The sequence below is a fragment of the Planococcus citri genome, chromosome 4 (assembly GCF_950023065.1).
Source record: "Planococcus citri chromosome 4, ihPlaCitr1.1, whole genome shotgun sequence".
Lineage (NCBI taxonomy): Eukaryota > Metazoa > Arthropoda > Insecta > Hemiptera > Pseudococcidae > Planococcus > Planococcus citri.
Window position 1 is genome coordinate 27,127,155 of NC_088680.1, and position 16,163 is coordinate 27,143,317.

The 16,163-nt window shown below is 34.5% G+C and overlaps 1 protein-coding gene and 1 non-coding gene across 2 annotated transcripts in view; one reads left to right on the forward strand and one right to left on the reverse strand.

Annotated features, from left to right (window-relative positions):
- Window positions 1-16,163, forward strand: part of PlexB (plexin B) — a 427,961-nt gene that overhangs the window by 307,054 nt on the left and 104,744 nt on the right. The window lies entirely within an intron of this gene.
- On the reverse strand, window positions 11,842-11,931 carry TRNAY-GUA (transfer RNA tyrosine (anticodon GUA)). Its single transcript is given in 2 exon segments — window positions 11,842-11,877; window positions 11,895-11,931. It is a non-coding gene; the product is annotated as a tRNA-Tyr (tRNA).

The following is a 16,163-nucleotide window of genomic DNA, read 5'->3' on the forward strand; positions in this document are numbered from 1 at the left end:
AGTGTTTTGGCAATGCCTCAAAAATGTTGAAAAAATTCAAGAACATTTTTCGCTACTCTTCACTAGCTTATTCCGAGTCTCATCATTCGAATTCAGAGATTCGAGAACTATTTCAATCCATGCATTGAAAATATAAAACGTCAGAAAATCATCTCAACCCAAAAATTATTCATCAATTTTTTTCAATAACGTTATTTTTGAGCCGAACTTCGCTCGCAATTAAAAATTCCACCAACCCCAAAATTGCATTCACCCTTCACCATTTAAAACGAAGATCGAATTTCCCAACACGAAGCAGCATAATTATAGTGAAGCCACAACAGCTAAAAACAAGTAGCACATTAAATCAATACCTAGACGCGAGTAACAAGACACCACCAACCAAAAAAAAAAAAAAAATACAAAAATCCACACAACAACCACCGCTGAAAAAAAATACCTGTACTTGAGAAACTTTCACCGTGAAAAATATCGAATCGTCGTTAAAAATATCGTTACAATTTTCGCTCTGGTCGAGAATATGCGATAGTGAAGGCCACACATGACCACATAGAACGCCTCTCTCGAGTGTTAAAAAGAAGACGAAAACACCCAACTGGCGGTTCTGTAAATTATTACCTCGTCGAAAGCGTTAGATTTTCAATTACACAAATTGACGCGCTTAAGGAGCTCGAGACCTTTAATTTTTCTTCGACTGCGGAGCTCGTTCGTCTCGTACTCTTTCTATCTTCGTCGTGCACACGTGTGAGACTGAGATACGACGACTGTATATACGTACTCTCATTACTTTAATGTTTATTAGTTGCTAGGCGAAAGACATAAAGAGAAGATTTTCAAGTGTGAACTACATATCTTTTGAAACTGCTACGTTTGCGAGCGCCGATGAGCGTATACTTTCTTGCATTATGAAGACGAATCTGCTGCTACTTTCTGCTCTTCTGGTTACCTACCACACGTCTAATAACCAGAGAGGAGAAGCTTTTCTCGAAATATATAACGTCATTTATACGTTGATTGATTTAGAGAAGCCGCCGCCTGCTTAGTCGTTGTTGAAAAATGGTTTTGTGTTTAAGAATAAGTGAACTGTACGTAAATATATAAGGTGATGAAGAAGCACATCAACAACAACAACAAGCGGACGCCAACATGAGACCTAATACACAGTGAGAACACATCACATAAATACCAAAGCATTGAGTAGAAAGAAAGCATCACTACTCGTTGGTTTAATGAGATTATCACTTAATGGATTCAATTCTGTGGTATTTTTCCCAGTCTTTGAAGAGATGAGATGTATGGTATTCCGAACATCAGATTTTGCCTGACAGTCACGATTTTGCTGTTTCGACTCTACTTTGTGTATCAAAAAATGATCTAAGTACAGTTCTTACTTCGTAAGTAGGTTTCTATACGAACAGTATGTCCAAGAAATTCCACTAACGTGGACTTAAAATTTTTCTCAAGTGTCCTTCAATCCATTCAACTAGATTATCTAATTAGATGTTACTCGAGTTACTCCTCCAATGCTCCAAAAATCGTAAGTACACATTCTTGAAAAAAAGCACCATCTCTCGTCGCCCTCCTGCCTCGTGGTAATTTACACGAGACGAGTCTATGAGAAGTGAAATATTTGAGAAAATAATAAACACCATTCTGCCCTAAAGAAAAGGAAGCCAGGCCATAAATTTCTATTAAACCAATTTCACGACTGTGCTTTCATAATTTAACTAAATTACGAGCTTGGTTTTCCCCTTTTCTAATCTTTTTTACATCTTTATCTATACAAGAATTTAAACTACAAGAATAAGTTTGAGTTTCTCAATCGACATCGTAGTATATGTTAAACACGCGCAGAATCGACTCACATCAGCTACGACGACGATGACGTTAATAGAAAACAATTTGTCGGACCTGTGCATAGTGCTGGATTAGTGTGTTTTAAAGGGATGGTCGATCGGAGCAGAGGATCAAAGAGGGTAATTCGTGATGTCAATGCACCTCCGGCGTCGTCGTCGACGTTCTACTGTCAGGGGAAGGTACCTGGAATAACGCTTACTGTAAGAATCAGAGAGCATCTCGTCGCTCGGTGGAATCTTTTATGCGGTATTTATACGCAATTTCCACAGCCTGCGAAGTTGTCGAGGAGATTTATCGAACTCGTAAAACAAGTCGACGCTTTGATTGAAACACGAAAACCAATCCAAGGATTGGCTATTGATTTATTTTTTAATTCGATTTACTTCTCGGTAGCTTTAGGAAATTCCAACTTTGTGCGAGAGAAAGTTTTATAGAAAATGGGAGGAAATTACCGAAATACATTTTAATCGAGTAATTTTGGTTTGAGAAAATATTCAAAATTTTCCAGTCCACTCGCTTTCTAAGTAAAGAACGTATCAAAAATCAACACCTCTGAAAACTCAACCGTGAATGATACAAACATAAACACAGAAAAATTTCAATGCTAGGGAAAAATCGTAACAAGGGATTTCTCGAAATTCACAGATCAAAGTACTACCTACATCATTTTTTTGAGCTGAAATTAAATGAGAAATTGTGAAGGTTTTCATAATCAATAATAAAAAAACAAAATACCATGTTGAGCAATAATAAAAATTCCATCATAAAATCGTTCAAAAATGAATTTCGAATCATCTTTGAACATCAAAATGATGGAATCATCTACTCATACAACAATATTAATGATTGAAAGGCATCCAAAATGCTACAAATTGACACGCCACATCTTCAACGTCACTTTTGCAGACAATTTTCTAAGCAAACCCAACTCATTAGTCACTGTTCTGAAAAAAAATCACAGCAGGGGAAGATGACGAATCACATATTAATCTACGATATATTTTCATTCGATCTCGTTCCAGCACAAAAAACCTATATTTTACTCATCAATTTCACATCTCATGACCCCTTTAAATTCAAAATTCACCAAATAATTATATTACTCCAATTTCAAAGGCATCACTCGTCGCAGACAGACGGTTCAAGTTGAACGATTTTAGAAACCTGCTCAAATTTTAGGTAACATTCCAACATAACTTTGGTGTGCAGTTTTTCAAAGAAATGATTTTCTCAAAATTGGCCTGCGTTTCCAAATCTTTGAAATATCAAGCACTCTGATCTTGGTTCACTGTCTAATTACCAAGACTCCATAAAAGCACAGCAGAACGTTTTGCTTAATATGAAATTCTATAATTTTATTCACTGATTGCAAGAGGGTTTTTTATTTCTCAAACTTGGACTGCGTTTCCAAATCTTTGAAATATCAAGCACTCTGATCTTGGTTCACTGTCTAATTACAAGACACCATAAGACTTGTTATATAATGTGAAATTCTGTAATTTTATTCACTGATTGCAAGAGGGTTTTTGCAAAATCATTGATGGCGAATTTCATCACAAAAAAAAATGATGAATTTGGATCACAAAAAAATTGATCATTGAAAAGCAAAATAATTTCTTCACTTGATTAGTTTTTTCATTGAAAAATTGAAGATTTTTTTACAAAATGATTAAACAGTCTTTTTAAAGGAATTAACTTCCTTTAAAAATTTTCATCACTACGAAAAGGACGTTTTTTTTATTTCAATGATTAAATACGTAGGTACATCATAATTTCAAGGAAGTATTAAAAATTTACACAACTAAAAAAATTGAAAAACGCCACCATTTAAATTTGAAGAATAAGTGCTTTCATCACTGAAAATTAAACAATACACACCTCAACAAAAATTTAACGAATTTTACCACTGAAATTGAAAATATTTTCAAAGCTTGAAAATTGAAAGATTCTTTTCACCAAAAATTTAAGCTTTTTTTTGCTAAAAAATTGAAGATTTCATTCGCCAAAAAATCATAGATTGCTTCGGGCTAAAAAATCATTTTTTTTTTACTTGAAAATTAAAGATTTTTTTTCACTTGAAAATTGAAGATTTTTTCACTAAAAAAAGATTTTCTTCAATGAAAAATTAAAGATTTTTTTCACTAAGAAATTGAAGATTTTTTTCACTAAGAAATTGAAGATTTTCTTCACTACAAAATTGAAGTTTTTTTTCAACTGAAGAATTTATTAAAGATTTTTTTCACTTGAAAATTGAAGATTTTTTTCACTAAAAAATTGACGATTTTCTTCACTACAAAATTGAAGTTTTTTTTCAACTCAAGAATTAAAGATTTTTTTTACTTACAAATTGAAGACTTTTTTCACTAAAAAATTAAAAATTTTCTTCACTTATAAATTGAAGCTTTTTTTTACTAAAAAATTGAAGACATTTTTTCCACTGAAAAATTTTAAATAACAAATTGAACATTTTTCACTAAAAATTTGAAAGAAGTTTTTTCCTAAAAAGTTTTCATTGCTAAAACATTGAAGATTTTTTTCACTGTGCGAATAAAAACGAGTATTTCAACGAAGCATCGAAATTAGAGAACATTGAAAAATTCTTAGCACTGAAAAACATCGAAGAGTTCATCACTGAAAAATTTCATTCCACACCTCATGGCCCGTTCAAATTTAAAATTGACTTGAATAAGCTCAACTTCAAACTTCACCCCAGTTCGCCTATATTTAAATTTAAAAAAGTGAGGTTCATTACATTTCAAGATCGGTTTTCTATTTTGATTCATTTCTTCAAACTTGCCAAACTGATTCCGTTTACTGAACACCTCTTCTCAACTACATATAAAAATAGGTACACTGTTTTTAATCAGAAAAAAATTTTTACAAGAGAAGGTTTAAATCTATTGAATTTTCAAAAATTCATAAATAAATTTGGATCTGTGAAATTTTGGTCACAAAGGTTCAAAAAGACAATGCCTTCGGTCTGGCTTATTTTTTATTGAAATCAGAGGGTGGAAGCTCAAGTGGTTCCTTTTGGGTTTTTCAGAATTTCAACCTCTCTTCACAATGTTTTGAAAAAATTCCCATACATCTCCTTCACTATTTCGAAAAAATATGAATTTTTTGACTCCTCTTAGGGTTCTACGTTTCTTGAAGACCGTTTTTTTTTTTTTTTTCTTTTCTATTTCTTTGATAAGATATTGTTAGACAATAATCGCCTGACTCAAAAACAATTGCAATTTGACCTTTTGGAGCCTTCATTGAGTTTTCGAATCCCTCTAGAAATTTTAAATCACACTCCATAATTTAAACTTGAAGTTGGAACTCTGGAAATTACAAGAATTTGTCCAAGTCCTGTTCAAATTAGAGACAACGAAGGTCGAAAAGTTCCTCCACGAATACCACAGTTTATTGCAATCAACCCCATACTCAAATATGCGAATATAACCATTACCATAGAAAATCTAGCCTCAACGGTTCACTCATATTGGACGACAACTGGAAAGAAATTCGCATCATTCAAACTGGGCATTGATGTTTTATTGCCAAGCATTACGTATTAAAATGGAAAAAAATAGCAGAAAACCAAGCCCAACAATGGCGAATGAAATTTTACGTAGCTTAAATGCTCAATGAAAAGGGATAAATAGTTGAAAGCGAAAAGAATAGCCTACAAAAAAAAAATAAAGAGAAAATGTCGTTAAAAGATACTCAGCAGCCAACATCGACATCCAGATCAAGACGTTCAAAAAAACACTCCAAGAAGAAACGCACATCGATCGAACCTGAACACGAATCTCGCTACAATCGAGACGAAATTCGGCGAGGGCATAAAAAATCCTTCTCCAAGATATTATCGTCGTTCTTAGGGGGTAAAAGTAAATCGAACGTAATCGCCATCCAATCCGATTCCAGTACTGTAAAAAAGTCATCAGACGAAATAAACCCACCATCATCGTCGCCATTACCGGAGATAACTTCACACCGTAAATCAAAAGTGCACGGCGATGAATATCATCATAACAAACTACCATCATCTCGAAAACAATTACACCACGAACATCAGCCCGGCGATAAAATTGATTTCCTGAAATCCGTCCAATTAAGCAACACCAATAATTTACTACAATCGGCGAGTAAAAAGCCCAAAGCAACGAGACCCTCTGGTAAAGAGTTAATCAGACCTGATACGAAGACAACGTCGCTTCAAATGTTTAAAAACGATGCTGAAAATGTACAAAATGCCCTCTCGAGAAAAAAATCCAAGTTCAAAAAGGCTGTCAAAGAAAGAGACATTTTATCGTTTTTCGATACCGGTTACGTGACCACCAACTCGATATCTGACGGAGTGCAAATTAACGAAGTACAAAACGACGACGAGGTCAACTTCAGATCGCCTTTATCTACTCCTCAAACCGAAGAAGAACCAGCCCTACGACCCTTCAAGCTGAGGAAAGAAGAACCCGACCTGTCTAATCCGAACAATACGTACTTTTTCAAACCAGCCAAACTCAACACGTTAGCCAAACCTAAGGAAACTGCTTCGAACGTATTTCGATTCAAAAAACCTAAAAATACAAACTCCAGGTTATCCAGAAGTAAATCGACTCGAACAGCTCGCAGTAATTCCAGCAATCCGGGTATTTGGTATTGTAAACGAATCCCCGAACGTAGAAAAGATCAAGAATACGACGAAGAAGAAGAAGACTACCACGAGGATACCTGCCAAGAAAGGGATGTCTTGCAAGCCAATCCGTCAACGTATCGTTACCCTCCTGCAACTTCACCTCGTCAACGAGCCGAAGAACTGGTGAAAAAGTATTTCCCTAGACAACTGACTCCTCAAGAGAAGAAATACCTCACGTACGCCATCGGTATCATCTTAGCTACAGCAGGCATAGCTGCCTTCTTCTTGTTTCTATCACGATCCAAAGGTAAGCCCACCAAACCATGTCCCACCATAAACGAACGATTAAAGGTGGTCGACGAATGCTGCGAGAACGAAATCGAAGACGAATGCTTCCCCGAAAAAAGCCATAATAATTGCTGGGGCATCGATGACGACGACGCCTGCGTGTACGAAAAACACCAATGCGTCAAGTGCCAAAATCCCAACTATAAAGCTGTCGTATCGGCGACTGAGAAGCTCCACGAAGACGACGATGTGGTGTGCGCTTTGCAAGATCTGAAAAAAGTCACCAAGCGGGTCAAAGGTCATAAACGAACGTGTACCAAACGATGCAACAACGGGTCGAATCCCAGAGATACGGGTCAGGGAGGTGGTAAATGCGGCGAGTACTTTAAAGATTCCGAATGCACGCAGAAGTGCGATCGTCGAGGAGCTGAATGTAGGACGCAAAGGTGCGAAGATAAATGCTCTGCGAGATGCGCCTAGTTTTGTTAATTCACGTGTATTTTGTGTAAATTATTACGAGTACATTTAATTTTTGATGTTATTATTATAGTCTATGCTTCTCTTAGACTCATCTACATAAATAAGTTGGTCGAATATAAATTATTCAAGGGTCCAAATTTTTTCTTCACGAGTGAAAATTTTCACTTCCCAAGTCTGTGCAAGATAATTAAGAACTCCGAAATCATAATTAAGCGAAGAAAACTGACGATGTTATTTTCCTTTGCTTTCCTATATGGCCAAATAAACCCATAAATTACAGCATCAATTTTTTAAAAAAGATAGAGGATAAGTTACAACTCAGTTTTTAGCAGCCCAAGTTCGTTTCCATGCCTTCTGGAAAAATTCTAATATTCGAATTTGAAAAAAAATTAAAAATTGCATTGGAGGCTCTAGACTGACCAAAAATGGTAAAAAAAAAATCGTTTGAGGGAGTTCAGGTCCGATTTTCATCACATTTGCTGAATTTTTTTTTCTTTTCAGCAAAAAAAAGGAGGCATAATTCGTCGAAAATCGTCGATTTAAAATTTTTAAAAATTCGCCAAAAATAGAAAAATTAATTTGGGTAGGTAAAGGTATCTGAAGTTTTGGTTGCGGAGGTTCACATCATGTTTTTTCAGTCTTTCCAAAAATCTTACTTAGGTCGGGTTCAAATCGGAGGCAGGCAGACACGTTAAGATAAAGAGGTTCCATTGTAAGCTCAATTGAAAAAGTATGACAGGATATACCTAGTGTGATGACGAAAAATGGTCTACAAATATGAGCCCCCCCCCAACTGGCTGATAAATCAGTCATAAATCATACACAAACGGTGCTTGCTTGCACAGTAGATATGGTCACAGTTGTAAATCTCAAGAATGGCCAAGCCTTTAATGTGTTCTCGTCTGATCGAAAACACTACTCGTCTAGGATACTGTGTAGCCATTGACAAAAAATGTCAGTATGACCAACTAAATGGTTCACGTGGCAAATGCAACAGCAAAAGCACCAAAGGTACTGTACCTAGACCTACTGCTTAGATCCATACAAATACAGCCAAAATATTGGACCAATTTATTTGTTACTCAATTAATCAGTTGAGATACAAACCTCACTAAACGTATCTTCCACGTTGTACTTTCAAAGTACTCGTAAACTTGAAATAATATAAACTTTTTAATTAATAAGTGAGTAAATACGAAGCCATCACACTAGGTACTTCAGCTGTCAAAATTTCAGAGCTTACTACACTCGTAGAAAACATTTTTGAACGGGCCCCCTCCAATTTGAACCAAAGCAAGAAAGATAGAAAAAATCATATTTACTCCTTGTAATTTTCATGTGTTTACGATTTGAAAGCTCATTAGTCATGTCTTGTCTCAAGATTGGATGTACTCACAGCACAAATGGTTGCACGATTTTGAATAGAGTTAACGACAGAGATGGTGGTCCAAACCAGATCTCCTGATCCCTGACTCCAATTTTTTTCAATGAACCTGATCCAAAACAGAACCCGATCCCTCAAAATCTGAACCTAATTCCTTAAACTCAAATATTCGGGATTCATCACATTCATGGACAGAACTGCTGGAAACGAATTGGTTGATGAAAAAAACTGAAACTACAATAATTTTAAGTAAATATTTTCGAACAGATGGATTATTTTCACTTTTTTTCAAAAATAGTTTTAAAAAACAAGAAAACTTTGTTTGAAAATAATTTCAGGTACCCCCATAACATTCACATCTAGGCATTGTTGGAACCACTAAATGGAATTTTTCAAATTGTCACAGCTTTTGAAGGTTAAATGGAAAAAGAGGACTACAACAACAAAGTCATATGATTTGTTGAAGAATGGACCCTACAAAGAACTAACCAAAAACCTACTGAACAATATGATAAAAACCACCAAGACAGCAATCAAGAACAAGAATTACAAAATACCCTCCAACCCAAAAATACCAAAGTTATACTGTCTGCCAAAGATCCACAAACCCAACAATCCAATGAGACCAATAGTATCCAACATACATAGATACACCCACATACCAGATTGCCAAACAACTTGTCACCAAATTACAATAAGCCATTAATCAGCCTGTCACATACCAAATAAGGAACAATGAAGAACTAGTGGAGAAACTGAAAAACACCCAGATAACACCAACGGATAGACTCATCTCCTTTGATGTCACCAACTTATTCACCAGTGTACCCATACCAGAAACCTTGGCCATAATGAAAGACTGGCTCCAAAAAGAGAAAGTTTCCCAAGAAAGGAATGCTGAACTCATGAACCTCACAGAACTATGCATGAAATAAACCATCTTCCAATATGGTGGAAAGTTCTATCAACAAACAGGAGGAACAGCAATGGGGAACCCTTTGTCACCATTCATGGCAGACATTTTCATGGGCCACTTGTAAACCAAACTGAAGGAAATAGAAAAAGACTTCCCTAAGATTTGGTTCAGATATGTTGATGACATCTTCAGCATTGTACCAGAGGACTTCAACATAAATGGTTTCCTTGAGACCATAAACCAACAATATGCAACCATCAAGTTCACCTATGAATATGAAAACAACCAACAACTGCCATTTTTGGACATCCTAATCACCAGAAAAGACAACAAATTGGAATATGATATCTATAGAAAGCCTACCCACACCAACAACTACATTCCTGCCGACTCTTAAATAAGATTTAAAAAATTGATTGAAAGTATCGGGAAGCAGTGGAGTGGATCTCAGATCTCTATAAGTTGGAGGTATGAAATTTTTAGCTTGTTTATTCGAGCCTATTTGGCCACATTGAAACTCGGATTTTTTTTTATTTAAAAAATAAAGTGGGAAGTTCAATCTTTTCTACACACTTATTACAAATTGTAACTTCGGAAATGATTCATATTTTAAATAAGGGTAAAATTTGGTATTTGTCAGACAGATCTACTCACAATTTCACGACCCTGAAAGACAACGAAACTTTTCTTGAAAAATTGTTCGAGTAATTCTGCATCCATTCTGCGTGTCTCGATTTCTTTAGCCAGCAAAATTCATGCCAATGTATGAGTAGGTACATTTATATATACAGGGTGGCCAGAAATATCGGGTACCCCTAAGACAGTTTTTCATTAAAAATATCGGTTGGAACGTGAAATAGATGCATATGATTGGTGGAATGTTATCTCTCCAGTCCAACAACCAATCATATGTGTTATCATTATTATCATTCACTGTGACCAACCGAAGTATTTAGTTAGAAAACTTTTAGGGGTACCCGATATTTCTGGCCACCCTGTACATGAAGAAGGAACCACAACATTCATTTTTCATCAAATTGGAAAAAATTTCAAAAATTAAGTTGTACATCGAGTAAGTAGCTGACTTGAAGACGCTGAGTTCGAATAATGGCGTTTTTCGATACGGTCACTCTGATCTTTTTCCTTTCTACACATCGTAACTCAAGTCGAAATATGTACCAAAAAAAAGCCTTTAGCGGAGTCGAGTTTAAGTGTATTTGATCAATTTTTTGAAACAACCATCTATCTATAATCCCGATTAGCGCAGTGGCAATTATTTTTGTCGTTTTTACTGCCACATTGGCATTTTTGAGTACCTATAAAATTGGCACCTACGAAATAGAAAATGAAGGTATAAAAGAAAATTGCCACCCAAATGTCAAAACATTGCCACGTATTTTATTTGCGCATGCACATTTTGCTGTGGTTGGCAAATTGTCAAAATGTTGGCAATAACTTCCTTAGTTCCTTAGAAGAATATTGTCAACATTTTGGCAATTTTTTGCAAACATCAGCATCATGCGCTTGCGCAAGACATTACAGATGCTAATTGTTTTTTTTTTTTAAATTCAAGTTAGTGTATGTTTCAGTGCTCAAAATTTGGAGGTTTTCATTGAAATAATTAGTATATTTTGGTGGTTTTAAAGTTTAAAGTTAAACTAAAATCATATGGATTTTTATTTAGAATCCAATTAAAAATTAGAATTTTTCAACATTTTTAAATTGATTTTATTAGTTTTTACTATAGTTTTTCTTTCAAAGTAGGTTACCTATTTCATTTTTTCGAATTTCAAAAAAAAATCACTACACTCAGTCAAATTCTGTAAAAAAAAAAAAAAAAAAAAAAAAATTTAAATTCACAGCAATCACTGAAATTGAAACAAAAAAACGAAAAAGAAAGGTTATAGGTTGGTACGATTAATAAATATTTTTAGCCAAAAAAGTCCCCCTCCCCAAAAAAAAGTTCTCCACAGTCATCGCCAATTTCAAAAAGGAAACAATTTAATTTATTATAATACTAGTTTAGTATTCACCTTTCCACTGTTGGAAACTTCTGAAATAATTTTATAATACCTACAATACACGTTGGACTTATTTTTAATTGAACTTTCAATAAAAAATAAACTTTCGTACTTATAGCATTCTTAAAGAGCAGAAAATTGCCATATGCTTTGATAGTGCGTAAAAGATGCATTGGCGACGGGCTTTATGTTCGTGTCTTGTTACTCTCGAAATGGATAATTTTTGAATTTATATCATGTACCAAAAGTGAAAAAAAAAATTTCAAAAAATTCCTCCGAGCCGGATTTGAACCAGCGACCTATGGATATCCAATGTTTTTACAACTACAGTCCACCGCTCTACCAACTGAGCTATCGGAGGATGTGGTGATATGGGCTAAAATTCATGTATTCTAATATTACCTTCTCTAATGTTCAATTTACTTTCACTAAATTGTATGACACGTTTAATGAATGTAGGGCTACATGTGTATTACGTTTGTACGCGTGTTACACCTTGAAAAGTGTGATTTTCAAGCGTTCAAAAAATGCGGATTTTTTTTGCCTACAAAATAACGCAATTTGAAGCGACGTATTTTTACGTAAATTAATTTTTTCGCCGTAATTTTTGCTCATCAACGATCGTCAGAAGACGTATTTGTTTGACAGCTGATTCAAATTTATACATTTTCTATGATTGATTTGTGAAATAAATTGCTTTGAATTTCACCCATGATGTTGTACCTAAGTACCTACCTATCGTCCTATCTATTATATACACGGTTATATTCGTAATTTGAATTAAAATTATCGTTTAGAGAAATTATTTCTTAATTGAACGTATCCCAAATTCAGTGAAAAACGCACGTTCTTTTTTCACAAGATTTTTTGCTAAGGTAGCTCAGCTGACTCTGACTCTGCTCATTTGTCAACGTGGAAAGATGGCATCGAGTCGAGATTATAAGTAAAATAGCAGACGTTCTTCACCCTTGGAAATGAATTCGAAATATTAAGCATTGAACTTACACTTGAATCAAAGTTCAGCATAAGATGGTTTTTAAATTGAAGGCGATGTGTTTATTAACATAAATAGGCTATACAGAATAAGCCATAACAGTATGGACCTACCTAATATTCGTCGTTTGAATGGAAAAAATTTGCTACGTAAAGTTGTACCTACTTTACGTAAGATGTTTCAGAATTTGCCCTAGCCCTGTTTTTTAAACGTATTTTCTGTCTTTGAAGTGAACCTTGGTTAATTGTTTTTCTTACTATGTCTATAATTTTTTGTGCAAAAAAATTCTTTTTTTTAAAAAAAATTAAAAATACAAAAATGATTTTATTATTTTAGAATTTTGAACCGAATTATCAACAAAATCTACCTAAGCAGAATAATGTTTAAGAACATTAATTTTTAAAAAAATTACTGCAAGCATCCACTTAAATTTCGAACCCCCCCCTTTCCCACAGAAGTTATAATTTAAAAACTTTTGAGAATTGGTTGACCTTGAAACGTAAAAAAATTATAATAAAAATTGATATACTTATGTAGGTATGACTGAAAATATGTCTCTATTCTAAAGAAATAAATAAAAAGATAGGTAATAGATTTAAAATTGTTTGAAAACAATTAAAATTGTATCCGTAACTTATCTTTTTAACCAAGTAGGTATTTTAAAAATATATTTTCAATTCAATTTTTAAAAAAATCAATACAAAATAATTGTAAAAATTTTGAATGTGTACCTATATGTGAATCGGAAAAAAATCCAGTGAAACCAAAAATAGTAAAACTAAACTCAGATATTTTTAAAAGTTCATTTCACAAAATAATTTTTTCCAAATTAATGAAAATAAAAAAGTCAATTCACAAATTTATTCAATAAATTAAAAAAAATAATTTCAATTTAATTGATATTAATTTTTTGAAATTGATTTTTTTATTTTTATTTTATTTCTGAAGTAGAATTAACAAAATTTCTGAATATAGATTTAAAATTTTTGGTTTTACTAAAATTAAAAAAAATCCACTTCAAGGAATTTTTTACAACAAAAAACATTCGTAAATTTTTTTTACATAGCCTAAATCAAAGCAATTAACAACACGAGCCTGCAAGCAAATTATAAGAATTCATTTTATGCCCAATATACTTCTCGTAGTACTGGTAGCTGTAGGATTAGATGTAGGGTTTTAGGTGCAAGAGACCTTAGGTTCGAACCCCCAATCCCCCCCCCCCCGGTAGATCAGGAAACTAGTAATATGTTATAGGCAGGAAAAATGAAACACCATGGGAAGGTACCATTTCTGCAGTCAAAAAACCAAAATATACAACCCTTCTCTTCATTTTCGATTTTTGAAATTCAAAATTCAAAAATGTAACAGTTATTTTGAGAATGAGAGTAATTGGCAAAAATATTGCCTCTGTTGGCAATTAGTTGGCAGAATTTTTTCCAACAAATTGTCAAATTGGCATTAAATAAAGCGTTTTCAATGGATGGAGATTTTACCAACTTCTGTTTTTTTTCGGAAAAATATCGTACTTCAAGGAGTTTTGAGCAAAAATTTTTGAATTCACCAAAAATGTGTAGAGGATACATGAGACAAGCCACGTGAATTTTCTGAAAATTATTGGCCATCCACTGGGGGAGAGGGGAGGAGATTTAAACGAAAGAAAATTTGAATCCGCCGCACCTCCGAACCTAATTCGAGCACACAAAATTTGTCTTCTTCTAGAAATATGTTCGGATGAATACCTTTTTTGAGAATTTTTTTAATTTTTTTCTCCAGGTAGGTCATCTTCAAAAACTCAAAAAACTCTTCGAAATGTACATATTTTTTGTGTCATAGCACTGCCAAAAAAAAAAAAATACTCGTGATGAAGTTCTGAAATTTTGCACGTGAACCTTGAAAAACTGCAGAAAATGCAACAATTCCTGAAAAAAGCTCATTTTGAGGCCATGGGCACCTCCCCATCTAATTTTGGATCTGAAAAAGGTTGACAATATGGGTGTCGTGTTCATATGAATCGAGCACCCTGAACACGAATATGAAGTTGGATTTACAGTTAGACCCTTCTAAGGGCCCCATTTGGGGATGGAATTGTGGTGATGATAGCTTGAAGTCACCGAATTCGAATATCTGTATATTTTTTGGATTCGACAACCCTCTTCCCAACCCAGCACGACACAATAGAGGACTATCGAAACCTCCGAGATGCGTATCAAAAAAAATGGTAAGCTTTCTTTCTCTGAAATTAAAACAAAAGTCGACGTCGTCGTCAACTCGCAGAAAAAAAGAGGAAACGTAATAAAGAAAAGACAGTGGGAAAAAAGAAATATCATCATCACCGTGTACAGTTTTGAGTCATACGACAAGAGAGGCGCAAGAACGGTGGTGAGCAAAGTATCGTCGTAGAACAGCATCGACGAGTAATATAGTGGATTTTTTCCCTCCGCAGCATCCAATCCACCCATCGGCTCACAGGGAGCAGAGTGTTAGTCGTCGCAAATATTTCAACAATATAACATTGTCGTCGTATAGCGTTAATTTGAATAACGGATTTACATATTTTACATTATACGCGGTCGTATATGTGTCGTTGCAACAAATTATTCTTAAATATTTTTTAATGGATCGTCGCATTTGCCGTACAAAATGTTACCACCAACGTGTCTTGTTGTGCCTGAGAGATGCCTCTGCTCTGCCACTCTGGGCGCGCAGGGTTCGATGATTTACGATTTATTCGCGCTATTACGCGTATAAATCTTTTGAAGCGTTCTCGCGAATGGAATGGCTACGGTGGTGCTGGTGGCGTTGTCCCCGCAGGAGATGGCGGGCGGACTAGAAGAGTAATAAGCCGAGCTCGAATCTATCTCGCTAAACCAGTCGAATAAGAAAATTGAAAATTAACGATTCGGATTCGCGCGTCGTTATTTTTTTTTCTACATCGTATTCTTTTTTTTCGGCGCATGAAAACTGGATTTTAGTCGGGAAGAGCGGGCAGCGATTGATCAATGTCGTTATGAATGATATCTAATTATGTTTTTTTAATACGTGGTTATCTCGTACACGGTGGGTCGAGGATGTGTGCGTGTACTGTAATTTTATTAACGCGATGAAATTTAATTCTTTTTACGATGTGGAATGGTGGCTCACTTGTGAAGGAATCGTTCGAATTATGAATCACGATATAGTAAGTAATCTTGGTTGTTTCGTCTTTTGGAATTTTTTATTAGGTGAATTTACATTTTTGATGTTTTATACATTTTGGTATTTCCTGGTATTAAATTCTTTTTTTTTTTTGTTACAAACGTGGCTGAAAAACTGGCACCACTGTATTCCCAAATATTTTCACAAAATGTTTTCAAAAAACAAATTCACCTAAAAAATCAATTGTAAATTTTCAATCAATCGCAATGGGGACTTCAACAACTCGTCAATTTCGATCCAGCTGAAATTCAGTTCACTGAAAGATCATGCCAATCAGGCCTCAGAACCAAATTTTTAGCTACCCGAATTGATTTTTCGATTATGAGCGAATTTTTCAAAATGGATCCTAATCGCATATCAATTATCCACAGAAAGAGTAAATAATATGGAGATGAAAATCTGAA